This window comes from Aythya ferina (assembly GCF_964211825.1).
Source record: "Aythya ferina genome assembly, chromosome: 5".
NCBI classification, from domain to species: domain Eukaryota; kingdom Metazoa; phylum Chordata; class Aves; order Anseriformes; family Anatidae; genus Aythya; species Aythya ferina.
Genome location: NC_140301.1, coordinates 53,249,183 through 53,276,559, shown reverse-complemented (window position 1 = coordinate 53,276,559; position 27,377 = coordinate 53,249,183). Strand labels below are relative to the sequence as shown.

General features: G+C 38.8%; 1 protein-coding gene across 8 annotated transcripts in view; it reads left to right on the top strand.

The window, feature by feature from the left end:
* BEGAIN (brain enriched guanylate kinase associated) overlaps positions 1 to 27,377 on the top strand; it is a gene marked incomplete at its 5' end in the record, with an annotated part of 164,064 nt that overhangs the window by 109,567 nt on the left and 27,120 nt on the right. The window lies entirely within an intron of this gene.

Below are 27,377 nucleotides of genomic sequence, written 5' to 3'. Positions count from 1 at the left end.
GTGATTTAATATAGCTTGGATAGCCTGACTTTTATATGCTGTCATAACTATCAATCTCAGCATATTAATTTCCAATCTGCATGTATCTGCAACTACAATGTCAATGTCACTGTCACAAGCCAATTAGTAACCAAGCAAGGAAATCAGTGCACCATTTATTGTCTCCACATTTAGGGAAAATATTACAAGACACTTGTTCAAAATGGTTTGAAGATGTTAAAAAGAAATGTCAATGTCTTTAATGCTGTGGCTCATTACTAATGCTGCTGGGGCATCACTGTTAGGAGAAAAGTTAGAAATGTAAGGGTAATGTTTAAAGAGTAAAACAACAACTATTTTGATCTGAAAATGTTCAGGTCATGCACACAGCCTGAGAAGCTTCCTCTCCTAGGTCAGTACAATCTGTCATTCCTGCTCTTCTTGCTGCCTAGCCCCAAAACTGGTATGTCCCAAGCCAGAACAGTGCACAGTCATGAACTTACAGGATATATGCCCAGGCAGAGTCCTGACATACTGCTCTAAAGATGCTATGTTAAGCCTACACTTTACATAGGTCTCATATGTAACATTTGCATGGGTGGGCTGCTTGAAGTGAGGGCAACAGATTATTGTGCTTTGAAAATAAATAGGGACCTTGGCAACATACTCGAGAGACATCACCCTTTACAAAGAAAGTGGAAAGAAATTTTTGAAAATGTCATTATTCTTATCTCAAGGGTGTTTAAATAGCTGGCAATGAATGAAGTACTGATGCTTTTGTAGCTGGCTAACAACAGGGCAAAGTTTCAGCTGGGTTAGAGCTGATTTTTTTTTTATGTACAAGCATAAAAAACATTTGATCTTATGTTATGTGTTTTGTTTTGTTTTGTTTTGTTTTTTTCTCCACTTTTCCTTTGTTACATTCCTTTTCCTTTTATCCAAATCACTTCAGGAATTTATCTCCTTCTTTGGCCTAATATTTATTACATATATGCTAGAAAAGAGAAATAAAGTAACAGCATTCTGACTTGTAAAATAAATAACAAATTAAAAAATATAGAGAGAGAGCGAAAGGACTCCAGGAAATCCATGCTTTTTTAACAGGCATTTCAGATCAAAGCAAAGAATTTTTAAACTGCTGTTTCAGCATCCACTTTAAACCCAGAGCAAAGATTTCTGAAAGAAGCAAGGCTGCTTCCACAGAGCACTGTACCTTTCCTTATCCCATTAGTATGACAATCATTGAAGGCAGCTTCAGAGCCTTGAAGAAGATCAACCAGGCTCTGTATACCACTTAAATTCAGACTGCTTTGCCTTCTGAAATACTGAAACTGAAGACACAAAATAAAACCAAGCAAAAAATCAGATGGAAATTCTTCTTAAAACAAAACAAAACAACAACAACAAAAAAGCAAGAAATAGTACCATATTGGAAAAAAATAAAAAAAATAAAAAAAAAGGGGAAAAAAAATTGTTTGATCTTCAGGTTATTTCAAAAACTGTCAATACTTCATAGCAAGTTGGACTAAATAACAGCTGGTCTGGCTAGTCAACAGCTTATGGTGGACTGTGCTCTTGGATACCTTTCTCTCCCTTTCCTATTTAAAAGGAGCAGCTGTGTTTATTTATTTATTTATTTATTTTTGGTCTAATTTATTCAGTATGACATTCTAAAATCAAGTCTTTGATTTCTCTACCTTTATGCAAATCCTAATACCTAAACCACATATTTATTTTCTCCCCATCTCCCCTTCCCCATCTCTCTGTGTATATGTATGTCTGTATATAGGCACACGTATACACTCAGATTCTTAAACAAGTTTTGATCATTTAATGTGTCACAAGTAACAAATAGGGAAAAGAAGATGTCCCCCTTGGCTCTCCCTGCCTGAGGGTGACCTGGGATGTTCCCAGGAGAACCTTTTCTCCCTGCCTTTACATAATTTTTAATTTAATTTACATTTAATTTACAATTTATAAATTTATAAATTTTAATTTACAATTAATCCATAATTCCCCTTTCCCAGAGACTGGCCCCAGCTCATCATAACTAATCTGGGACTCCACCCTGGCCTCCTTCTTCTAATGATTTTTGGATACCCTGAATGTTAAAGCTTTTTTTTTCTTTTTTTTTTTTTTTTTTTGCCTGTTATTGGGATAAGGGGTGTAAAAAATAATCATTAATTCATCAGCAGTCACAGAAAAGAAGCTGAAGTAGCAGTTATTTTTCTTCTAGGCTCTGCTTCCTTTTGAGTGCTAACCTATAAAATATTTAAAAATATTTGAAAGCACACTTCTGATCACAGCAAATGGTAACCAGTTGAAACCTCTGTCACATCAGGACTCTAAATAAAAATATAAACCTGAGTGTCTGTGTTGGCTAAGGACGGAAAAATGCAACCTTGAAATCAGTGGAGAGTTTGCTGTGTTAAATTGGACAAGACTAAATAGATGACACCATAGAGGCAAAAAAAATAAGACTCTGCTGTCACTACTCGTATAAACTTCTGTTGCTAACACAGGCACAGTCTTTAAGTGGAGAAGATTTGTTTGGTCCTGTAAGCACTGGTGAAGCTGGGGAATATGTGAACTGTCTTCTTAAATAATTAAGCTTTGTAATTCCTTTTTTTTTTTTTCTTTTATGTTGTGGTGACAGACTAAGCAGAGTCCTTAAATTTTGTACTGTGATTCTATCACAGGACTATTGAATTAAAGATTTTTTTTTTTTCTTATCTAATTGCAGTTGTTACCAGTATTCTTTACTTTCCCTGATGCTGGTCTGAGTTTCCTGCAGATGTTCTGCCATAGTCAGCACTTACAAGTAGATTATACAAGCCCTCCCAAAGACACATTAAGAAATCTTTTATATACTCTCGATTAAACTGTATTCTGCACATGATCCTCACTTATTTTAAAAATATTCTGAATTTTTAAGGCTTTCTGTTGTAGCTAGATCTGTGTTTTACCTGTAAAGCTATAAACCACATTTTAATGGTGTTTACATTTGGGAAGAACTAATAGATACCTAATAATAGCTGCTTTATAAATATAAATGATAATGAAAATCGCACCCATTTCTCCTCCCCCATTTGCATTTTGAATGTTCTTGAAAATCTGATTCCAGAAATCCAGCTGCAAATTGCTCATGAGACCTTATTCCCCAGAAAGACCTTAAAATACCTCTCCTGTAACTAGGAAGTTTGGCAGACTTCTACACTGTATAAGATTACTTCTTGTGCCAAGTCCTTCAAGAAGGCAAAACTTAAACCTCTGTTTTGTCTAAAAGTCATGTTATCTGTACAGACAGTACTGGAGATGGACAGGGAAGGGGAACAGGAGGAAGAAACTGTGCCCTCTGATGATCTGGGAACTAGCTGATAAGTCAACACACACACTTTGTAAACCCTTACTCCCATTACTTCTTGGTCTGCCAACCCATCTCCAGGAAGCCTGCCACCAAACCAACACCTTGATGTGTTGGTTCAAAGAACCTCATGTTCTTCGAAGTGTCATCGCCAGGTCAATTGGGTTTGGTTGCTGTTTTTAAGGAAATATATATATATATATATTCTCTCTCAGCACCAGTTCAGGATCTCTTGACACTGTACACAATAGTGAGTGCTGACACCAGGGTCATGACTGGACTCCTATCCTCAGCAGCACAGGAGTTGTTGGGCACCAGCCCCACCAGTCCCAGCCAGCAGGGCTTCAGTTCCCTCTGTGCAAAACCAGCATCATCCTTCTGCACACCATGCATACTATATGTTACCATCTGTCAAAATTAAAACTGTTACACCACATCAATGCCTGATTTTTCATTCATGTTGAGGCAGGCTGGGGGGTGTAAGTTGGAAAAATTTATTGTATAAACTAGCAGTAAAGAGGGATTTGCATTAAGGACTATCAGGTCTGAAATGCTACAATATCTGAGCACTGTGCTGATTTCTATCCTGTTTCTTCCTCTGCCATTGAGTTAGAGGAGGACTAAAAGGTACAGCAAATACTTTATGTTATTAAGAGTTATTTATCCAGCTCTTGAATATCTAGGGCTTTCCACTCTGCTGGCCATATGTACCCAAGCATCTCCAGCTAAGGAAATTCAAAGATGAATTAAATATGAGCTGAGTAATTTTTAGCCATGCTCTGAAGCTTTGTGTCAGGGAATTGTCATTTTAAAGGAAGCAAAGTCCTGGATGTCCAGGCCAGGAAGGCAGGGAATATGAAATGGGGAGGAATTTGATGAACAACTCCAGTCAGGCATTAAAACCACCTGGCTACGAGGGTAAGCCCAGTGCCTTGGCTTGGAATTTAAACCTTTCACTAGACTGTGTCTGAGTTTCTCATGACAGCTATCAGTGACTACCTAAAATAGTTTAAACCATAGCTGAATGATGATAACTATGGAAAAAAAGTCTGCCTATTTCTGTGCAAACCTAAGAAAAGCAAAAGCCCGGCACATTTGGTTCCTGCAAGGGGATGACAACTTTGACAATGACTTTGAACACAGTGGTTTAAAGTACATCTTTTTTGGTTTAGTTCCTTTATGAAAAATAACTTGTGGATCTCCCTCCCCAACCCCCACTCCCCCAATATGTCCCATGAAAAAGAAGCAGAGATGGCCTAAATATACTTAAAAGGATTTGCATCCCAAAGACAAGAAAACTTTAGAGTCAGCTCAACCTGACAGGCTCATTTACTCACATTCAGTAAAGACAGCTGTGAATTTCAAGAGAAATTTATACTGGTTAGTTAGCTGAGGCAAAATCCAGAGAAGGTCTGTGCTTTGTGGACTAAAACAACTGCAAAACAACATTTCTAAGGAAGGAAGTGACCATATATGCTGCAGAAACTTGTCATTTATAAAAATAGTGGTTGAAAAACTGCATTTCTAGGAGGTCTTTAGTTTTCATCTTTTTAAGCTTACAGGCATTTTGTGTTAAATATCTTCTGCATCTCTCACATTAACTTTCCAGGTTTAAAAAAAAAAAAAAAAAGCCAGATAGGCTATTAGACCAGCCTTTTAAACCCCCACACGTTAACAACCACAGCAACTATAGCAACTACACAGACTCAAAGTAAGCAGATCTGTAAGTTTTTCAGCCTCGTATAAATTGGAGGAACAGCTGTGCCTCACACAAGCACAATCATGCACACAAGCTTTCAGGCATCCTCCATCCTTTCTCCAACTCTGTCTGAATGGAGATTCACTTCCTGTGAGGAGAACTGGCTTCTTCTTGGTTAATGTAGATAATAAGCACAGTATCATGAAAGACTGTTCTGGAAACTCTTTCCTTTTTCTAAAACCATAGAGTTATTCTGCTATGTCTTTCCTTCATAGTAGGATGTCTTCCACAAGCACTGGCAACCTAGGGGAGCTGTAAAGTGACAAAGGACACACCTCACCTCCAATATCTTCCTTGATGAATGATGACAGAGCTCCATAGCTCTTTACTTCTCCACATGTCTTACCTCTTGGACCCCTATATGCATTTCTGATATCTGAACTGAAAAATATCTGAAAAATAGTATTTTTCTTCATCCCAATCTCCATAGTTTGGTCTCTGCCTGTCAGGACATCCCCAGAGCTACTATCTTGGCCAGATAGAATAATCCAAGAATCCAGGCCAAGAATAGAAAAGGCTGTTGTTTTCAAAGTAAGTGAAAATAATAAAAAATTAAAATTAAAATTGAAAAACTCTGGGACTTGGTATCTTTGACCTGTGCCTTTCTTATAAGTACTTAGCCCTTGTGATTATCTGTCAGTTCACCGCTGGGAAAGGGAAAGTGAACAAGAGTAAGGCTGAAAAGGTATTGTGTAGCAGGCACCCCACACCTCAAAGTCTTTCATGAAAGCATCTATGAATGTGGAAGGCAAAGTGCAGGAGAGTGAAGGGTCTTGGCCAAGGTCATCAGCAAGGAAAACTGTTCATCAAGGAGCAAATTTCCAAATAACTCCCAAGTCTTCTCTACCCAATTCCAGTGTCTCCAAAAAGGATCAAAGCACATCTTAGGTTCTCTTCAACCTAATTTCTGATGCCAGCTACTTATATCCTGTTTACAATATAAATAGAAAATAGCAGAGACAGAGTTCATCAGAGAGAGAGAGAGAGAGAGAGAAGCAGAGTGTTGGCCCATCTAGACCAGCTCCACCTAGAAAGTTTCTGTCATCTGTTTCTATAATCTATTTTATTTGAAAATAAAGAAAAGTACTTTTATGAAATAGTAGAGCAGATACAGAACTTAAGACCATGTCATTTATAATGTACAGGAGGGAATGCAGAATTAATTCAGATAAGGTAATGCTTTTGGGGAAAGAAAATGAAAAGAGGGAGGAGAGAGGAAGACTGATTTGTGTACTCTCTTGTTCTATTTGGATCCCTCATGGTCACTGAACTGTACTTTGAGGATATGGGATCATCAGCTGCATAAGATCTTGTATCACTTTTACCACACATGGCCTGTACCTCTAGCAGAGTCCTCTGCCCAAAATAGATGTAAACTTTTTTTCCTTCAGAAACAACACATCACTTCTTTCAATCTACTGCCACTAATACAGCATCAGATGGTACTATTACATCTACTTTTTGCAAAAAAAAAAAAAAAATGCAAACAATCAACACCATCTCTTATCCCTCCAAACAGTATTTAGCATTTTGTTTTCTAGTAGGGCTATTCTGGCAAGACATGCCACTGATGTGAACTGTAGGAGACACACAGACAGACTATAAGCATATTTTGTCAGCTTTAGCTGAATTACTAGCAGAAAGAGCACAGAGTGGGAAGCTAACTATGCAGCTTAGAAAGGCTCTTGATAAGCTGATAGGTATATTTTTTTCAAGCATAATTGCAATACTGGGGAGGGTGGTGGGAATTAAAAACACACCTCTGGCTTCCAACAAGTAGGCCACGTTATCAGTGAGGTTAGACAGTGAGCTGATTGTGTTCAATTATAAACAGCTGACCGTGAGCACAGCTGATTCCCTAGAGAACTGATCCTAAGTCGTCAAGATCAAACAGATAAACAGAAAACAAACTTTTAGCCACAGATGATATCTAGTGCCTGGAGTAAAATCCTGACCAAATGAAAGAAATACAGTGGGAAGTCAGGGTTACAGGGTACAGATGTGCTGCTCTTAACTTCATCTGTGCAACCACTTGTGCAGAGACTTGTCTTATGCAGTAACTACAAAGCAACTCTTACTGAGCAGACAGCTAATTCCTGCTTATGGGAGTAATCAGCAAGTACAGTGACACCCTGTTCATCCATATTTTATATTAAAGTGCATATATAGGCAAAACCCAGGCCAAGAATGATAGGACGCTTCCCCAGGATAGGGCCAGGCTTGTCTACATTCATTTAATTTAGATAAACCAAGTTTGCTGTTTATGATTTTTCTGTTCAGATATTCATTCCAAATGAGCTGGATAAGAGGTGAGAGGTGCCTTTACCGTGAGCTCATGTAGGACATGGGGCATTCACTGAACTGAAAGTCTCGGATATATTTCCAGATGGCATTGTCAGCTCTACCAGGAGGAGCAGATATAAGCAGTTCTTTTTACATGGTGTAGCTTGGTCTTATTTCAAAGAAGGAGCAAATCAATTCAGCTGTCAGTGATAAGTAGTATAAACTGGCACACCCTGCTCAGAATGGCTATATTCCTATTGACCTCAGTCAATGCATGCTTGCCCACAATAAGAAACTTTACAGACTAACACTAATACTTTTTGTAGTGGGAAGGTAAATAGTCATCCTGCATATATTGGACAAATCATTTGCAATTAAAAGCGTGGCTTTTCTTCAGAAACAGCACCTTGACAGCAGTTTTCTAACCACATTTCTTTCTGTGATACTTTATTAATTATACACTAGTGCTGGATTCCTTTTTTTTTTTTTTCTTGTACTGCTACAGAATTACATTTCAAGACTGTGACATGGGGTAGTCAAGGAAACAAATCTTTATAAGACCTCTCCAAGTACAAGGTTGAATATAATATTAAGAGCAAATCATTCTTCCAGTGAAATGTCATAGAGCATGAGATCAAAATCCTCAAGCAAATCACTATAGCCCCACAGTGTTATCTTTAATAATATTATTCTGTTTGGAAATCAGGAAGAGAAATCAGACTCTGCCACAGGTCATTTTTTAATCAGCAGCCAGTGATGTTTATTAAAAAAAGATAAATTCTATAATTTAACTCTGCCGGACAAATTAGATCAGGCCAGTAATTTAAGCTCAAGGCATTACATCGTTTATCAGAGAAAAAGATGCTGCTTTATTCCATAGCTCTGTTTCACAGAATAAATATTTTAAAGTGTTAAGGACACAGGAGATACACTGGCAACACATATCCAGTTCCTCTTCTCTATCATAAAATAAATGTCAAACTTGAACATCCCGCTATGAATTTCATTCCACTATTTTTATTCTATCGAAAGGTCCAAAGCAATCAGGAAAAAAAAAAAAAAAAAAAAAAGTGTTAGAAAAGTGAACATCTGTATGCCTAAAAACTTCCCTCCTACTCCTGCAACTTTTTAGTACAGGAGCAAAGTGGATCACAACAATTTCATCTGACAATCTTTCTTGACAAATTCCTTTCTTGCTGTGTCTTTCCCTTGGTATGTCTTCCTGAAAGATATCTCCAACTTAAAAAAAAAAAAAAATTAAATCCCCCTCATTCAAGCCAGGTTTGTGTCTTGGAATCCCCTTGATCCTGAACTTGCATCCTGGAAACACATGACAATGTATACACAAGCAGGTGTATACTGGGTGTCCCAGTATACACAGAGAGTATATACTCTATACACAGAGTGTCCCAGTAAAGTATCTCCTCATTCTTCTCTTCTGCGAACTCATAACTATATCTTGGCTTTTTCTGTGTGCCTTCTCTCAGATAACATTGTTCAATTCTGCATCATCAAATAAAACAGTAAGGAACAGATAAAAGCAAGTTAATATTCCTAAGCAATGGGACCCTCTCCTTTCTCCATAAAGGAGTTTGAGATGTTTGTCTGAAAGAGTTTTCTAGTCATGTGGTATGCAAATTTCACTATCTGCTGTATAAATCTGACGGATTTTCTTAAACCTGTTTCTTTCTTAACCGTATTTTTCAGCCTTGTTGCCGCTATACACTTATTAATTATAGCAAAAGATTCGTATGGAAAAATACATCCCTTTATTTTTGGAAGTCAGGAATATCAAAAACATTCACAATGTGACTATGTATTTTTTCAGTGGGCTTAAATTAACTAAATTCGTACTTTTGACTATTCTTCCCCAATGCTCCATAGTATAATCTGGCATGAGAAGGATTAGAAAAGACTTGATTTAATTATATGCTCTGTCTGAGCAAATACAATTCAATTAGGAAGATGTGATTATTAAATTCAAAATGCATTAGCATGCATCAATCAGCTGTATGAGCTTTAAATTAATAAATAGTTCTTTTACAGTTACCTAACTACTAGACAGAGAATCAGAATTAAAACCTCTAATAAAATGTGCCCGAGTCTCTCAACGCAGGGTTTAAAGTATAATTTACTGAATGGATTTTGTACACCAGCTGCAGTAAGATCAATGAAGTTTGTTCCAGCATTGGGTGATGTTTCCAATGTTGGGTTATGTCAGGATAGTAACTGATTCTGTTTTGTCACAATATGCGGTCTTCTGTGTTTCAGGTCTAACTGAAGGGAGCACAGACATTGAGGTTTTTTTGTGTGTGTGTGTGTTATAATTACCTTATACTTAAAGGTTTTTTTCAAGACTTCTGTACTTTCCTGCTTAAACATTTTAGGATTTTTTCTCTCAAATTTCCTGTAAGGATAAGGAGAGATATCAAAAATATAGCGCATGCATAGACAAAGGATTTCAAATAAAATAAAATTTCAGTTTTTATAGAAGATGCCAGGAAAGCAAATTAAAGGCCATCAGAGATATCTAAGTTATCAAGCAAAGATAGATTAAATTCCTTCTAATAGGGATCACCCGTTCAATACCGAACTCAAGATACTAATGAGATGTGTCTAAATGAGGAATATGGTTTTGTCAGGTCTCCTAAAACAGTCTAATGAGGAAACAGAGAGAGTGCAAAATATGGCCATGTCAACCTGCTGCACTGAGGTTTCCCATCTGTAAAGCTCAAGTCACCTGTCTTCATGGGGCTGACTTGAGTATTAAGCTGAGGGAGCAAAACCATTCCCTGGAGTCACCCCAAAAGTGGCATTGCCTCTGCCCCTGGCTGGAGTCAGGAGGAGCTCACCCCATGAGTGGCATTTTGCTAGACAGCAGAACAGATCCCAGTACACTCCTGTTTTGTTTTGTTTTCCAGCTACATATTTCTTCTTAGAAGAAATGCACTGGGGAAGAAAATAGGAGAGATGCTAGCAGCCCTGCCATATACTCTCACCAAGGACAGTGGCTGTCTCTTCTTCCTTTTCCAGGACAACTACAGAATTATCTCCTTGTTAGACACCTCCCCAGCAGCTGCTCTGCTCCTCTGTGAATTATCATACTCTTATATTAATCTATCTACATCTCAGGGTTCCCAGTTAAAGTGATGCATAAGCTCAGTAAATATAACATCAAGGGAAGAAAATTCATTTGAACAAGACTCATCTTCCTCCATGGTGACTCACATAATTGGCATTATCTGCTGCAATGAGATTTTGATAGACCCTCACTACATAGTCTTGCCCAGCTTTTCATTGCTCAACTTCCAGGAATTTGTCTTCTGGGTAAACAGCCAGAGCTGAAGAATAAAGAGTGACAACATATTCCATGAGGAAGGGGAATTATAGCCAGAAGCCCTTTTGGAAGAGAGTGCTGAAGGAGCATGGATCTGCCTGATTCTTCAAACATTTGATCTATATATACTCTTCTTTAAGCTAATTTAACATAATTATAGAGGCCCAGAGATCAGAATGAAAAAGTTTACTGGCAGTTTCCTCAAAAGGGGCTAATGCCTAACTAGCTTCATTTTCATCAACAGAAGAGTTCCCAGTGACTGCTGAAAGACAGGAGCCATCCATGTCATTCCTGGTCAGAGACCACTTCCTCTCCTATAAGTAGAACAGAATAAAAAGCAGGATGCCCAGGAAGAGAGTTGCTAAGAAAAGAGAAGAAGAGTTGCTAGAGAGTCCAAAGAGATTTGGACTCTGAGGAGTGCTGATCCATTTACTATGAGGAAGAGAAGCTGTCTGGTTTAGCTATCCTCTGCTATTAGGAAAGTACCATATGTGGAAGTGGCCAATTATACCAGCCAGGCATCAACCTAAATAAAACATAAAAATAAATTTTAAAAAATCAAGGTGTCAAAGATAAAACTAATCAAGTCACCAAGGGGTATGAAAAGAGACTCTCTAGCTGCTCATACATCAGTGCTAGCAATATAGTGATAGCCTAGAAGAATTGGAAGTTTTCATGTAATATGTGTGTATTGTTGTCAGACAGTCTGACTGAAGTTCACAGAAAAGACTTTTGTGACTAAAATATTTAAATCAGCTTGTTTAGGATAGATCAAGTGGATTGCAGAACTTGGGAATGGCACTATGTATTGTGCCTAGCAACTCTAAATAGGTAGTCTTGAATATTTTTGAATTATTAATAGAAGGCAGAGGCAGATCACATGCTGGTCTGTGCAGCTACAGACCACCACACTGCAACAGAGAAGGAGGTGAACAGCATCTCTATACATTGCTATTTGTAGCAAGAAAAAGAATGCTGTCATCGTTAGCTTTAACAATTTATGCTGATGATACTTTACAGCCAGTACAGAGCTCTTTAGAACTGGTTACAAAAATTTATAATGAAAATTTCGTAATTATGAAAATGCTGCACTAAAGAGATTCTCTCTTTACCTTTATTATGATAAATACAAAGAATGATCTTTGAATTGAAATGAATTTTAGCTTAAGGGTAAGAGATCATGAATGTATTAAATTTGATATTTGTACACAGAATAAAATACAATCCAATGATGTATGTATTCAATGCAAAAAAAAAAAAAAAAAAAGTGAATCTCACAAAATTGATAATTATTTTGAGCCAAACCATCTGGGAGAAAAGATTTTAAATATTTACCAGTAACCATTCACATTGTTTTGCTAAAAACAGATCTCATGGTTAGGAATAAAATAAAAGAAAGTTGTGGTTAAAAACCACAATATAAGTTATAATGTAATATTTATAAGTTATTATTTATTAGTTATTCTAATATAATATAATAATGCATCTGAAGTTCATATAACTTGAAGAAATTTAAAGAATGGTTCTGTTATTTTATCTACCAAGCATGGCAGAGTGTGCATTGACTATAGTACTCTATTGAAGGAGAAGTCTATGATCTTTTTTGTATTCAGGTTAAGATGTTTTTCCATCATGAGATGACAAAATATTTTGTATTTTTTCAGTAACCAAGGACAATATTAAACACAGATACTGAAAATGGATGGTTTTAAATCAACAACATTTTACAAATGCAGTATCAGGTTTGAAACTGCCATATCAAACAAGCATTTGAGGTTTAAAATGTATAACTAACAAATCTAAGAACCATGGAGAATTGCCAGAAGACTGGAAGAAAACTAATATGCCACTATATAAAAGAAATGAAATGGAACGAGCAGTCAACTAGAGGTCTTCAGATTTATTTTTTTTTCCCAAGAGCCGCATACTAGATTTTTTTTCCCCTTACTCTCAGTCGCTTACTAGATTTTCAACGAAGTTAATACGAGCATGACCGTGAGACAAAAGGTGTGCTTCGTGTCACCTACCTTTCTAAAATTAAGTATAAGAGCTCAGCTAGTCCTTAGGTTCCTCTAGTCAAATAAAAGAAAGAAACATCTCTACAGTGTCATCTTAAAACAGGTTTCTAAGCACCTGAGCATAAATGCTCTTTGGACACATCTTTTCCACTGACTGGGGACTAGAAAAGTAGCTTTGTCCAGTGCCTTATTCCTAGATGGTGAGATGAGGTCAAGTTATGTGAGATGAATGCTGCCTTCCTGTGTCTGTGATAATACTCTATCATTCAAACCTATGAATCCCTTCCTGTTCACCCTGGATATCTGTGTTGCTTCTTTTGTGCTCTAGAGGAGTAATACACTTAAGCTGATCCATTCTTAAGAACAGAGACTGAAGACTTTGAAGATTTAAGTACAGCAGATAAATCCAATCCACAGTCTGATGTGTTAAAAAGTTGTGCCATGAAAATTGATTTTCTTGAAAACAATGTATTAAACTGGGAAAAATATCAGAACAACTATTAAAAACAAGTCAAGATTAATTACTTAAGCATGCAGAGCCAATGTCAGTAATGATAATATTTTGACAGTATGTTAGGCCAAGAGGATATGGTCCTGAATAGCTGACTGTGTGAGTAGCATCCATAAGTATCACTCTATGTTTAGCAGGGCACAAAATCTCATATTTTACTCTTTTCTAGCTTTCCTGTTCCTTCCATTCCAACAGTGCTTTTTAAAACAAAACAGTTCCTTTACCAAGACTTGAGGGTTATAAAAGCTTTGATTTATTATAAAGGGGAGATCAGGTTTAACTTGAAGTGAACAAAGCCTTTGCACAACCTGAAGGGTGTCCCTGTAACTGTGGGTTTATAAAGAAATATCTGATGAGCTCTAAGGGCTTATTTCAGTCTCGCCTAAGGTCTCAGCTGCTGGAGGAAGTCTCAGAGGAAGGTCATCTCTACAAAGCTTCTTTTACAGATTTTCTAAGCCTCTCTACCTACTCTCGTCTTTACTTGCAATCCTCCTTCCACCAAATACACTAATGCCCGCTCAACTTTGTTGAGGCACATTGGGGTTTGAAGAGAATTGCTGGAGCCCTATGCTGTGTGATGTGGTCGTAGTGTGTCCACACATCTTTTCACATCCTACTCAGCCTCTATCCCCTCCTTCTATATCAATAACAGATGCTAAAATATTTCTGCAGAGATTTTCAATGCTGCAGGATGGGATGTTCTTGCTCATGAAGTCAAAATTTGCTAACACAATTAGGAGAGACCAAGATTCCTGACCCTGTCTTCTAAATGACTGACTTTCTTAAGTGTTCTACTTCTGTCATTACATCATCAAGTGAGAATAAAGCAATTAGTCACCTGAAGAGAAAGAGTGATAAGTTCAGGTTTAATAGTGTTAATGTATTCTTCCTAGTATAAATGAAATAAATATTTTTAAGCATAACTTCATATCCATAGAATTCAATTGCAAAACTCTCTGAGACAGATGTAGGCACCAAAGTCAGCTCTTAGCTGCAACTTGTTCTTGTTGAAAATAAATTAGTAATCAGATGAATACTTCCCTTTGATGAAATCCATGATCTTCTATTAAAAACCCAAAGCTCCACACCTCTCCTCAGAGAATATGAAATGCTTCTATTGGCACATAGCTGCTATAGGAAATAGAAGGTCAGAGGGCTCTTAGTGGATGTTTGTTTTGTTTTGACAACACAATTTGCTTTTAGTAACTCAAAAAATCCACAATCTCTTATAAACTTACACCACTTCCTATGGACTAACAATTGTATTTTCACATTCCCCCTAGTTCAGAAATGTATGCTGTATGTTTGTCCTGGTAATGCATAAGTAAGTGTCACCTGTGTAGAAGAAACCTGATGTTACAGCATGAGGTGCACAAGAAAAATGGCCTCAATACGTGGGCAATTAAAGAACAGGACTGGCTTTTGTCCTAGCGAGTATGGCGTGGGTACAAAAGCAAAGAAATTCTGCTTACTGGGGGCAGGGGAGAGAGGAGGATATCACAGTCAGGGAAAAGTCTTGAGTCCAGAGAGGGGGACTGAACCCAAGAAGTCTTCAGGTGATTGACAGCCTTAATGGAAGCCATCCAACTAAGCCCTTATGGGAGCTTTAATGGGAGATAGCGGTTGGAAGATGATAGCTAGAAAGAAAAGAGAAATGTTTTTTCCATAAACACAGTTTGTCAGTTGGAGGTCTAGTCTCACATGGGAGGGGTGCGATAGATTAGGAAGTAAAAGGAAGTAACAGAAATCAACAGTAGAAATGAAGAAAGAGCAGAATGGTATTATAAACTGTTATCTTTATAGTGAAATGGAACCCTGGAGAATAAGCTGTTTTCATGGATTTTCTGCTACAACTCCTGAAATACAGTCAAGCACCTGCACCAAATAAAGGGTGCTGGGGGAATGGAAAATGCACTTTCTTGCTATCTTCTACTTTAATGTGTTTAATAACTGTGTAGTTGACTTCTGCACAGCTTGGCTGTGGCAGCCAGAATTATTTAATACCATAACAGACAAGTTAATTGACAATTTTATAGAAAACATTAACGTTGAAAATATACAGATTAGCAAGTTTGGCAACTTTGATACAATCTGCATTAATCATTTGTATTGCTGTTGCACTCCAAATTTTCTGCCCTGAATCCCTGGGTGAAGTACAGAGCATTAAAATTCAGCAGTACAAATATTTAAGTATGAACCAAGTTAAACAGAGAAAGGTCTTAAATCAGAACCTTTTCAGCAGGACATTATTGTACAGAAGGAGTTTTTGAACTCAAAGTAAAAGCTCTTAACCTAAGTGACTTTATATAAGCAATTAAGGATAACCAAAGGCCAACATTATTAGATATTAAGGCATAGGTTATTAGAGCACACACTGCATAAGAAATTTTAAATAGTATTAAATTGTGTGCCAAGAATTTTAGAGGAAGAAAGATTGTTTAGCAGGAAAAGTATCTGAAAAGACAGTAAAAACAAGAACTGGAAATGTGTCTTAGACATGGCACTTGAAAGAAATTTGAAGGCAAACTTTCATACATGATCCAGCTGGGGTTTCAGCAATTCAGTAAAGCTAAGCATATTAGCTGAAGATAATAATAAATCCCTGAAGATAAGACTGGGAATCATTTTTAGAACCCGAATGAGGCAGTTTACAGTCTAGGAACATATCTGTTAAAATATCACAAGCATCTATCAATCCTGTCTTGTCTGCTCTGTCCGTTGACAGCAGAACTGCCTTTTTTCTCTCTGCTAAGTTACCTTTTAGCTATTTCTAACTGTATTTATTGTAGGAAGACAGATGGTCTGACTTTTCAGAAATACACATTTCCCTTATTACATCACAGTTGGAGGATCTGCTGGTGGAAGGAAGAGTTGGTATACAAAACAGTCTGGATGAGATTCATTCCCAAATAAAATCTCCCCTATAGAAACAAAAAAGTAGACTTCATCCTTCTGAGTTAGGAAAAACCTTGAACACACTTTGAAACTTGGTGGAGCCCTCCCCATTAAGCTCAACATATGCTAACACTCTTCCAGTTAATCAGCAAATACTGCCATCCATTCTCATTAGACTAAATCAGTTTCCTGGGAAATATCCCAATAAACTGGTGATTCCAATTAGGCTCTTTCCAATTAATTTGCACTTCATGGGGGTTTTAACATTACTTCACTTAAATCTACTCCGAAAGTTCAGTGTATATGACTTCCGCAGCACTTTCCCTATAAATAGAGGCTACAGAATTCATTCCAGAGATGGAATATGTCTTAAGAAGATGCTAGTTTTCAAAGCACTTCTTGATATTTCAAAGTGTGGGTATTGAATGGCAAAGTGCCTAACTGGGTCTGAAGAATCACAGCCTCACTCACCAGTTCTCATGAATGGCTCTCCTATTGCCTTCATGGACTCCAGGCTCATTTTTCCTAAATATCTTACAGCTTCCCAGTGTCCATCACATTTCTTTCCCAGAGCAGACCTTTCCAGTTGGAAATCACTTCAGCTCTATGCTTACAAAGAAAACATTACCATTTACTCCGTACTTTTCAGAGCACGGCATTCAGTACAGAGAGTGCTGAACTTAAACTTCAGTTATATAAATACAAGCCCTTCATCCTTTTCTCAAGCATAATAGCAGTTACTCATAGGTGTCTGGCAGCAATCATCTAGTTTTAGGCCTGAAGGTCAGGCAGACATCTGCTTTCACACAGTGAAGAATGATAGGTCTCCAAGATGGAAAAGGACAGTTCTTTGCATTTTTCAACCCTGAAACCCTCAAATTTGTTACTCAAATGCAATCTTCCCTCCAGAATTAGCTGATGGATCTAATACTTATTTCTTGGTTTTCTTAAAAACAGATGCAGAAGTCAAATAATTGGAAAGAGTAAGTACCTAGACATCTACAAGATGAATATTTTCATTATAACTGAGAAACACTTTAAATTTGCACTATAAAAACAGAGATGATATGATATTAAAACATTTGTCCAAAAGCCAGAATAAAATAATACAAAATAAACAAAACAAAATATAATAATAAAAGTATTTTAAATTCAATTGTCAGGATAACATGAACACATAAATGGAAAAATACACAAATTCTTAAAGTATAGAGCAAATAATCCTCTACCAAAAAGGTCCATGACTTAGGCCAGCAGCTGCCATCTTTCATTCCTCTGTAGCAGATGCCTTCTCTACCTCTTCAATCAGGTATTGAAGGATTTGGTTATTAGTTATGGCCTGAAGTAGAACCAGCTATCAGTGAGCTGCCCTTACTAATGTTCTGTATTTTGAATATGCCTGGATCCCATTGTGAAGGAAAGGGAATGAGAGCCTGAGACTCCTGTGTGGAGTTCCTCTGAAAAACTTCTTGACTGTTTCTAGTTCTTTGAAAATCCCAATGCTCTTTGCTACATCTTCCTTCATCCAGAGACACCCTAGGCCCCATTGCTGATTCACAGAGATCTCGTCCTTCACTCTGTCAGCTTCAAAATGCAAATAATTCCTCTCGGTTTGCTTCCCCAGCACTTCCTTTTGCCAGGAATTTACTGCTACTGTAAAAATTAATTTGGCCTACCATAATGCTTGGACAAATGTTGTCACCCAAACATGAGACTGACCTCCAATTCCCAGAGGGAAGAGGTGAATAAAAAGCCTGATTTTTATGGTGGCTATTCTCTCTTATTTCTCCAGCTCCAGCTTTTAATAGCATTCTCCTCTCTTCATCCTGTAATATCTTGGCTGGGAGAAAAATAAAATAAAATTTTAAAATGTTATCCTCTCAGCCTGGGTGGAAAAGACACCAAGAGAAAAACAGATGTGCAGAGAGAATATGCAAAAGACAATAAAACTGATAAGAGATGTGGTAGCAGATGGGGGCAAAGTATGAAAACTGACCAAGGTTGTGATTAATAAATGATCCAAATTTTCAGCTATCTATAAGCCCAGTATCGGAGATCATTCATGCTTTGAGGGAAAAAAAAAAAAAAAAAAAAAGTGTTATTCTGGTAGGACATACAAGTAAATTTGTATACTTTATAGATGTTCCTTAGTCAAAACATATTATTGGTCTTAGTGCGAGATGAATTCAGTGAACTGATTTATAAATGAGATTATATGATTATATTAGCAGATTTATCATTATCTCTAAACCCTAAAATCTATGACTCAGTTAATTTTACAAATCCTTCATCCAAAAATAAAATACACATTGCTCAAATATTTATACTTGAAGCATTTATTAAATGGGCTGAAATTGCTCTTTTGTTGTAGACTACCAGAGAACAGAAGCATCAGTTCAACAGCCTTGTGATTTTTCTGCCCTTAAAGCAAGAGCTTTGCTGTAGAAAATATTATAGAATTTCTGCCTGAAATTATCCCCTCAGGCCATCTCTAATGTGAACCTAAACAGATAAATCACTCACTTCTTGCTTTGGTATTTTAGGATGCACTGCGAGAGAAAGAAATAAGCGGTTATTGTGAATTTCACCAACATAAATAAAGCTTTTTTGGGGAATCCTTGCAACACAGTTTTAACTGCTCAATTTTAAAGTGGCAGTAGGGTAAGCAAAAGGAAGGAGACTCCATTACCAAAGAAAATAGAATTATAAAAAATATTAAATTACAGAAAAGACAATGCCAGTAGTATATTGATTTCCATGGGGGTTTACACTTCATTAGATGAGCAGATAATTACCAGGTTACTGCTGATGTGTTTCAGGGGTCTTTGTTTCCCAGCATTTTATAGTTACTGCCTTTATCTGTTTGTAGAATTGCATAGATCAGAAGTTATTTTTTACAGTGCTACTAAGCAGTACTATAAACCTTTGAATAACCTTGGTGACTCTACAGCTTGTCCACTCATTGCTTAAGTGCCTCATTCCATCAAGGACTGAGAAGATGCTCAAAGCTATTTTGGTACCAGATATGTCCTTAGGACTGAGGATTTCTATAGTGAAATCGAACCACTCAATATTCTATGTGGGAAATGCACCACACAAAAGCCTCATGTATAGCTTAAGCTCTGCAATGATGATTAAAGGGGCTTGAAGGCAAGAGTAAATAGAGCTTTGTGCAGGCTCTTTGCACCTGCATGAACATTACTCTAATTGCTTAGGCTTATTTACTTTTCCTCTCACAGCCAGAACCTAGAGATAAGCTTCCCCTGCAAATCAGTTTGAATAAAGCCGTCTGCACCAACAGCAGAAGGAAGTGAGCCCATAAATGTGTTCATTTTACTTCGCAGGCATGAACAGTCCATTATTACAGACAATTATTCCTACTTCTTCTCTAACCAAACACTAAGCAAAACATGAAAATTAAAGCCTTTGAGTTGGCAGTGCACATCCTTAATCAGAACAGGATACCATACAGATAACAGTGGTGGATCCAGGATCAATGTCATAACCTTAGCTTTCCAAGTGGTCAAGTGGTCTCTGACAGCTAAGGACTTCTTCAAAAAACAAACAAACAAACAAACAAACAAAACAGTTTGGGGGATAGGTGGGATTGAACTGCATGTCTAAACAAACCAGCTAACTCTAGATTCATATCTTTATACTAATCATTTCTAATTGCCTGCACCAAAAATACGTGATGTGGAAGTCAAGATAGGTCCCTGCTAGTGCTCACTGGCAACCAGAATAATGACATTGAATTTGTTACTGTTATAAACCTGCTGTACCATAAACATAATTTCTACATAGAAGAGGTACAGAAGAGATGAGGGGTTAAATTTAGATTACTGTATAACAGACAATTCTGGTTACAAATTAATATTTGACTATTGCTAAGAGATACTAAAAGGTGTGAAATGAAATGTTAGTATAAATAGTCCATTTTGTGAATGAAGAAAAGTGAGAGGCAGATCTGATCTCTGGCCTGTGAATGTTTAGAGAAGACCTATAAAAGGCAGAGTGCTGGTGCAAGGAGAGGATTCACTGGTGGCAGTGAGCTACTCAGGGCTGTGGGCGTAAGAGGAGATTGTGACAATCCACCAAAGGATTTCAGAGCAGAGTGAATGACAGCATGCCAGAAACCCATTTCTAACCTCACATGAGCCCCAGGAGATTTCAAACTAGCTGTTACCACACAGGGTTTTGAGTCATAATAGATATTTCTAATAAAATACCAGCTTAAAACTATTCTGTATTCATAAAGCATTAAAGAACAAAATAGGAACATCTTTATGCCATAGTACAAGCCAATAATGCACAAGCTGACTATTGTATACAGTTTAGGTTTGTCCACCTAAAAATAGATATAGGAGAAATAGAAAAATAAATAAATAATACATCAAATGGCAACAGGAGGAGAAAAATGTTGAGCACATTCCATGTAAAAAGTGCAAACACACAGACAGCACTCTTCAATGTGTGGAGTAAATGGCAGAGAGTAGAATCCCAGGAAAGCCATCTCAAAAGCCATGGGCATCAAGGTAAAGAAAACACAAATTATTTCTTACCCCAGATAATAAAAGAACTGAAGGGCATCAAATGGCTGGAGCAAGTGACAGATTCAAACCAAAAAAAAAAAAAAGAAAAGCACTTGCTCACACAGCATCTAGTTAAACTGTATGTCTCCCTGCCAGAGGGTGGATGCTAAAATCACACCTGGATTAAGAAAGCGATAAGGCAAGTCCATACAAGAAAATCTCCTTTGAAATAGTATCACCTATAAGTGAGGAAGTGCTTAAATTGTGAATTGCCAGAGGCTGGGTGGATATTCTGGGAAAGTACAACTGTGCTTGCTCTGTTCTTATATACTTCTCTGGGCACCTCTGCTCTCAAACAAGTTGTAGGTTAGATGCACCTCTGGCCTGACTAGCACAATTTTTGTGTTGTTTAGATCTTTTATTGGTCTCAGTAAAATATTTAGCTTGGAAAGTGTAAGCTGATGCTACCTATAAGTCAGAGGAGTAAACCATGAAAACAAAATAAATCTGAAAGAGTAGCAGCTCTCATTTCATAGGAACAGCTTTTATTTCATTCCTTCATGGTTATCCTTACCAGGATATTTTTATATCCACCTCTCACAGCTTTTCCTGCTTTATCCTTTTCTACCTAACCCATTAGCAAATTTTTATGCCAAATTATACCCACAGAGACTCAGTAGTCAGTTAGTAGCTATCCTTGACCATTTGCAGGAGGAAACACAAGAGTAAAGGTATTAGTGAAGACTGATCAGAGTTTGAGTACAATTTAAGAAAGTCACTAACAATACTCTCTGCAGGAATGGATAACAATAGCTTAGTAGAAAGGTAGAAGAGAAGCCTGTAAGGCCTTCTATAAGTCTGGTAGAAGGTTTTGCTTTAACTCTTTCTCAGTGAAAAATTATCCAACCTGATGTTTGATCACCAAAATAATGAAGTTGGATTATTTTTCCTCAGTGGCAGATTTTTAAGGGCAAACCTCATCTTTTCATTTAGAAAAGAATGGAAAGATGCTTGTTTTGTAACCACAAACTCAGCTGAATTCTGTGTCAGAAGTGGCATCAAAGCATCTCAGGGATTTGTCATTTGGGTCCTTGTCTCTCTGACTTCTCTACACCATCTGCCCTGAATGAACAACAGATCCCATGAGGTATAGCAGTGATTTGGAACAAAAATAGACTACAGAATACATCAAAAACCCAGAGATCTCATTTCATAAAGTAGCCGCATGCAGGAGCTATCTGGCCTGATGTTTTCTGGAAACATTTCTGAAATGACATTTTGGGGCACAAACAGGGATTTTACCTCTCTCTCATCTTTAATTCTTGTAGCATAAGTCCTGAATCTGGGGAAGCCTAAATGCTTTGCCACTTTAGTATAAAAGCTTAGTTTTTAGAGATGGGGTGATAATCAGTGGCAATGAGTTAGAAGTGTATCCAGCAAGACTTTTCCATAGTGACTGAGTCCCAGCACCTAAGCTTTTTAGAGCAGGAGTTAAGTTTTGATGAAGCTTTTACCCTATCACACCTTTGTGTTTTAACACAACATGAAGTCATAAAGTCAACAGATTTGAATCTGGAAACATCTAAGAGCTCAACATGCCAAGCAAAACATTTTTACTTAAGGTATTACTCTTCTCCCTGCCATCAAATTTTAAATATTGTAATTGTTATTTCCAAACTGCCATTCCACTTTGCTTTATTAGCTAGTATTTAGGTACTAAGTAGTAAATGGAATTGAGCCCACTGGGGTTTGTCACACTCCACAATTCAGAACAGAAGAAGCTGAAGCATCGTTCTTTAATAGTGGCATAAGTTCTTGTATGAGCAATAAAAGCTGCCACTTTCTTTATGAGGCAAGCTAAATGCCATTAAAATGATGAATGCACTAGTTCCATTTTATTTGTTCAGCCTTTCCCAGCGCTATTCCCACAACCCTATTTAAATCACCAGCTTGTATTCTTCATAAGTTCCTATGTGCTTGAAATGCACAGACATCTAAAAAGGAACTAAAAGCCCTTCAGAATGGCCATAAAGTTTTATTATTTTCTTTTCCAGTGAGCAAACAGTTAAATAATTGAAATGGAGATGAAATACACGGTCGAGATTAATCCCCATGTTCTGAGGCAGCTCTTAAGAGAATTTTCCAGGTAGTTTAAGAGATCAACCTGCTTTGCAGCCAAGTGCTGCTGGTTATCTATGGGAAGTTGAATCTCAGACTGATCAGTCCCTCTGGACTGCAATACAGAACAATAATGTTCAGATCAAAAGCATCCTGATTAAATAACCTAATTAAGAGGTACATGGAACTGGTGTTGCAGCAGATTGTTTTCCTCCTTTGAGGATGTAAAAAAATCTCCTAATTTACCTTCTTTTCAAAACTAAGGGTAAACATTTGCTTCCAGTGACATGTTTATGACCTATTAATTAGTTCCTACAAGGATAGTTGAAATCCCAGCCCTCCTTTAATATGGTTCAAGCAGCTAAAATTACCTTCAACTAAACATCCCAAGACATAAACTTTGAAAGAAATCAAACACATCTCACTGATGTTTGGGTGGGTTATCAAATACGGATCTCCGAGGTGCTAGTTTTAATGTCACTGGAAAGAGAGAGAAAGAGACACAGAGAGAATTCAAGTAAGCACATCAGAGCAATTAAACCTCCAGACAAATGAGCTGTCAACTGTCTGTAACCCATGATTTATGTTAAATGACTACTTGAAACCCAGTGGCCAGCGTGTGCTGTATGTCAGCAGGACATGTAAGTCTGCTCCAGACCTTACCTACACAGGAGGATTTTTAGCTCAGTCTTGAGTTTTAAAGACACTTTGTTTAATCCCTGGTGTATTAGGACAGACATGTATGCCCGAGGAAACTGCTTAACTGGATAAGAAATGGTAAGAAAAAATAGGCCTGGAATAGTCACATGCTGAGGATAGCACTGTAAACCTAGTAAGTGAATCCCTACATTTTCTAAGTTCTGCTATACACCTTGCAATTTCAATCCAAAGATGCAGCTTTATGGACACAAAAAAAAACAATATACATTCTTCCTATGTTCAGTGATCAGTTGTCCTACATCAGTTCTAGCCATCATGCAGCCGTGATGCAAAAACAGGAAGCATACAAGACAATGGATGCTCCCAAGTCATAGAAACAAGATGAAATTTTGCAGCATGCACTACAAGGTGAGGCTCTTTGACCAGATGAAGGCCACTGAACCAAGTAACTCAATTTAGGAACGTAAAACTCTACATCCCTTCTGTAGCCAACAGGAAAGGTGGGCACTTCCAACATCAGTTAGAACATGAGGCAGTCTCTGAAGCAGATAACTGCATTACTCCAACTGAATAAGCAGCAAGGGCCCTGTGCTTCAACAGTTTGCTCAGATATGTACCCACCCATGGGCAGCACAAACCTATGCCCTCAGACTAATGACAAAAATCTGTTATAAATTAGTGATTGCCCACTGGAAGTGGCAGAAAGGGAGAAAATTCTAGGTTGATTAGTCAGTCATTGCTGGAAGTCATTTGGTTTGAGATGTCCCTCACAAGGCATTTTTAAAGAGCAAGGCCATGATGAGGCCATCTGGAACACAATGTGCAGCTCTGGGCACCCAGATGCAGGGAAGATTAATTCAGTCTGTAACAGTACTACAATAATCAAGGAAACGAAGAATTTATCTTCCAAAATCAGATTAAAAGATGCTGGTTTGTTTAGCCTAAGAGAATAAAGGTTGTTGAGATTCTGACTGCTTTCTAAAAACTCATCATGATGTACACACCAAAGGCTAAGAGCTTTTTAAACTAAAAGACAGAGCTGTTACAATAACAAATGGCTAGACACAAGCCATTAAGAAATTTAGCCTGAATATTAGACAAAGGTTACAAACTTCCAGAGGACTAGAACAACTTTTATTAGAGCCAACTCTGCCACTCAGTTATATTTATGCTGGACTATGATCAGTTGATGATTAGGATTTCCAGTACTGCTGCCTGCGATAGCAAGGAGTGGGACTCATTAACTCACAGGGTCCTTTCTAATCCAATGCACCTTTGGCCTCAAGCATTTCTCTTTGTGAACTGAGCATTTTATCAGCATTGCCCCGTATTCAATGTGTTTATGTGTCATGCCAGGTTTTCAAAGCCCTTCATGCCTCACAGAGACAAAAGTCAAATTTTCAGAAATGGTCCACAGCCACAGGGCTGTTGTCCTTGGATACACCTAGCTGAGTGCGCTGACTCTTCAGCAGATGGTGACATTTTCATTTCTTTCTTATCATATGACAAGAAAAACAGGCTCAGTTTGGCTAATGTAGAAGCAACATGGGCTGGTTGCTTAAAAAAAAAGGAGGAAGGCAGGGGACAGAAAGCAAAGCAATGGCAAAAGCTAAGAGGATATATTGTGAGTTACCAACAAACTCAGTTTTGATACAGAATCATATCCAGATAAAGACGAAAAATCAGTGTCTAAAATAGAGCATTAGCAGTAATTTCTCTTCGTCTGAATACCACCATACAACCCATATAACCATACTTTTAGGTAAGCATCAGCATCTCCATGAAAGCTGTTCAAGGCGGCAGCTGACACCCATCAGTAAAATTCAAACTGTACCTCTGCTTTTTTCCTTTACTTTCAGCACTGTTCATACCATGTACACACATATATGCAAACACATAGAATCACAGAATATCCTCAGTTGGAAGGGACCCACAAAGATCAGAGTGCAGCTCCTGGATCCACACAGAAGCACCCAAAAATCAGCCACTGTGTCTGAGAGTGTTGTCCAAATGCTTCTTGAACTCTGTCAGGCTCAGTGCCGTGACCACTGCCCTGGGGAGCCTGTCTCAGTGCCCAACCACCCTCTGGGTGCTGAACTTGTCCCTAACCCCCAGCCTGACCCTCCCCTGTCCCAGCTCCACGCCGTTCCCTTGGGTCCTGTCGCTGTCCCCAGAGAGCAGAGCTCAGTGCCTGCCCCTCCACTCCCTGTGAGGGAGCTGCAGGCCGCCATGAGGCCTCCCCTCAGCCTGCTCTGCTCGGGGCTGAACAAACCCAGGGACCTCAGCCACTCCTCGTACATCCTCCCCTCCAGACCCTTCACTATCTCCATAGACCTCCTTTGGACACTCTCTAATAGATTTATGTCTTTTTTTTTAATATATATTTTGTGGTGCCCAAGACTACTCAAGGTGAGGCCACACCAGCACAGAGTAGAGCAGGAAAATGTCTTCCCTCAACCAGCTAGCACTGCTGTGCCTAATGCTCCCCAAAGTACGATTGGCCTTTTTGGCTGCCAGGGCACACTGCTGGCTCATGCTCAACTTGCTGTTGACAAAATGTGGTGGTTTTACTCAGCTAGGCAGCTGAGCTCCACCACAACTGCTCTCTCACTCTCCCCTCTTAAAGGGAAAGGGGGAGAAAACATGATGAAAATGGGTCAAGGGTTGAGATAAGGACAGGAAGATCACTCAACAATTATCATCACAGGCAAAACAGACTCAGCATAGTCAGATTAATGTAATTTATTGCCTATTACTAACAAGCTAAGGCTATGAGAAACTCAAAACAAACTAAAAGCACCTTCCCGCCATCCCTCCTGTTCTGTGTCCTCCCCCCAAAGTGATGCAGGGGAACAGGGAATGGGGACTGCAGTCAGTCCCTAACACTGTCTCCACCACTCCTTCACAGTCACTCTCTGCCCCTGCTCTGCGCGGGGTCCCTCCCACGGGATGCTGTCCTTCCCAAACTGAGCCTGCAGGGACTGCCCACTGGCAGCAGCTCTTCCAGAACTGCTCCCACATTGCTCCGTACCATGGGGTCCATCCCCCAGAAGCAAACTGCTCCAGCACAGATCCCCCATGGGCGGCAGCTCCCCCCAGACCCCCTGCATGGGCTCCTCTCCACGGGCTGCAGCTCCAGCCCAGGGCCTGCTCCTGCGGGGGCTCTCCGTGGGCCGCAGCCTCCTCCAGGCCACATCCACCTGCTCCACCAGGGGCTCCTCCATGGGCTGCAGCGTGGAGATCTGCTCCATGTGGGACCCATGGGCTGCAGGGGGACAGCCTGCTCCACCAGGGGCCTCTCCACAGGCTGCAGGGGAACTGCTGCTGCATGCCTGAAGCACCTCCTGCCCTCCTGCTGCACTGACCTCGGGGTCTGCAGGGCTAGTTCTCACTCCTCACTCTCCCAGCGGCTGTTGTGCAGCAGGTTTTTCTTTTTCTTAAATCTGCTGTCATAGAGGCAGAGGCACAAAAAACATCACTTATTGGCTTGGCTCTGGCCAGCAGCAAGTCCCTTTGGAGCCTGCTGAAACTTGCCTTTATCTACCATGGGACAGTTTCTGAGTTTTTCTCACAGAGGCCACCCCTGCAGCTGCCCCTACCAAAACCTTGCCATATAAACTCAATACATCAAAACCCCCAGATCACCTTCTGCAGGGCTGCTTTCCAGCTTCTCATCCTCCAGTCTGTACATGTATCCAGGGTTGCCTCTTCCCAGGTGCAGAATTTGGAACTTGCTCTTACTTAACTTCATATTGTTGGTGATATTGTTGCCAGCTTCCAGTCAACTGGGACCTGTCAAGATTCCCAAGACCTCCAAAAAATGATTGAGAGAGGTTTCACAGTGACATCAGCCAGCTCTCTGTGTACCCTGGGAGGAATTCCACTGGGCCCCACAGACTTATATGCATCCAGCTGGAGCAG